Genomic DNA, 2,434 nt, shown 5'->3' with positions numbered 1-2,434 from the left:
TCTTTTCTGCGCTTCTCCTGGGGACTGGGGTTTATGCTAACCATCCTCAAGAGTCAACTCCCGGCAACCTGCTCCTAAAATTGGGAGGGTGGCATCTAACTCATCCCCTAAACTTAACTCTAACAAACATGAGGTTTTTTAACATGTTAAAATTGGTCAAGAAAAAAATTATTTATTATTTCTTCATTCTTTTTGGAAATATAACCCCGTATCAACTATTACAACATATTAATTCAAACTTAGAAGTTTATAGCATAGACATTTAGAAACATTTCAAAGCAATTGTTTTCAATAATTCAAACTCAGGCACAACATAGGGTTCAAATGAAAGCAAATATTCTAAATGAACATGGTGCAAATATGATGATATGTCAAAGATCTATGGTCCAATATATTACCACAAGCACTCCACAAGGCCATCTCGCAGTCGCAGTTGCCCATGAGATTGCCGGTGGCTATCTCTTTAATGATCAAAGTCATGGCTATCTTGAATTCATCTTCTTACTCCTCCGACAATAAGTTGCTGAAAAAACTCTTGAACAAGCCTCCACATATATCAACTGCCTCAGAAAATTAATTGAATGCCATATTCAGTTATTTTTCCCTAATAATAAAGTACGGATCGACTTCGTGGGTTCACCGTCACGATACGCTTCTTCTGATGAATTTACGCTTTCATCAGTTTGATAAAGCAAGGTGCGTTTCGCTTTTAGGCATGGTGCACCCACAATAAAATAAAATAAAATAAAATAATTGCTAATGTGTGATTCAAACTTAGGTTGTCTAGAAAAGAACACGTAGCCGCTAGCCAACTCACCCGGCTAATGTTTCTTGCAACAGAAAGAAACTTTTTCGTTTTCTATGTAACTCTCAAAGCCTGGGCCACACGCCTATCTCAATCGTTCCTTCGCATGGGCCGAGCTGGGCGTGGTGTAGAAAAAGAAACGACGTTCTTTGTCAAACTAATTAGTCCCACCTCGCCCCCTTCAATTAAAGTGCACTAATTTATATAGGCCTCTGAGTTTTACTACATCACCAAGCAGCCATGGGTAGATTGAGGAAGGATGAGATGAGGCCAATTACACGAGAAATAAAAAAAAGGAAAGAGAAGCAAGGTTACAGAATAAGGAAGGAAAGGGAGGAAAAGATTAAAGAAGGAAAGAGAAGCAAGGTCACATAAATTAAGGAAGAAATAAGGAGAGGAAGGCCTTCCATATATGAAAATAAAAGAAGGAAAGAGTAGTGGCTTGACAGAAATAAAGAAAGTAAATGATGTAAAGAATTAACTTGCCAACAAACAAATTTATTCGTGGGATAAATGTAAGAGTGCTATAGTATGCTAATACAAACTTAGATAAGTTTGTTGAAACCGGCGCAACCAACCAGCGGTGCTATCTAGCAATCAATATTAGCTAAATTATGAGCAACTTTATTTTTATTACGCTCAATTTTCAACGGAACCAACCCATGCAGATCGAGGAGCTTCTTCATCTCCACAATAAAATGTCCACAGTGAAATAAACATATGTTGCCTCGTCGCAATTGCTCTTTTGATTGTGAGCTTTGGGAGGCCCTTTGCCATATGGGTGTAGATGATCAAGAAGAGTTCAGAAAACCATCTCATTTTTTTCAGAAAATTAAAAGTGTTTTTTGTCACCTGAAACTTGGTTAGGGCACATACAATGCGGGCGCTAGGAATAAAATCCTGGCAGCTTTTGCATCGCCCCAGCTACTTTTGGCCTCGACACATAACCTAGAGTCGGACACTAAAAAAAGTATACACAATGTAGCTGCTAGGGTTGTATGATTGTGCATGTTAATTTGCTCAAGATTTTAACGCTCTTGCATTGGAGCCGGTCTTAGGGTGATACTTTTAACCTTGTCATATGTTGGTCATTAGCTATTAATGATGTTCGTGTATGATAACGGATTCCACGTGAGTTTGTCAGTTAATGCTAGCCTGCATAGACAGTGTGTTATGTTGTGGATCAGCTCATCATCTTGAGATTGTTCACATTTGGGTGCATTGTGATCACATAGACATCACAACTATCTCGGAGAAGCGCGGGGAAGAGGATAAGGTGCGAAAAGGCAAGGGGTGTTTGATATTGATTTTCACCCGTTACAACGCACGGGCCTTTTTGCTAGTTAGAGAATAACAAGCAGAAGGGAGGAGAAAAAGAAACTTGTAGTCGTTCCACCGAACACCTAGGTATTAGAGATGGGTTAGATTTTTTTAAAAACTTCTTTTAGAAAAGGAGGATAACCTCCTGCCTCTGCATCAGAATGATGCATGCAACCATTTTATTAAGTAGAGATGGGTTAGATATGGCTAACTCTCAAATCTGGCTGTTTTGGGGAGTTAAAGACTTTTTTAGAATGGATTAAAGTTGCTTTAATAGTATGGCATTTGCTTCGTAAGATCTTGAACATC

This window comes from Triticum aestivum, chromosome 2B (assembly GCF_018294505.1).
Source record: "Triticum aestivum cultivar Chinese Spring chromosome 2B, IWGSC CS RefSeq v2.1, whole genome shotgun sequence".
Classification (NCBI taxonomy): Eukaryota; Viridiplantae; Streptophyta; class Magnoliopsida; order Poales; family Poaceae; genus Triticum; species Triticum aestivum.
Note: the sequence above shows the minus strand (reverse complement) of the source record.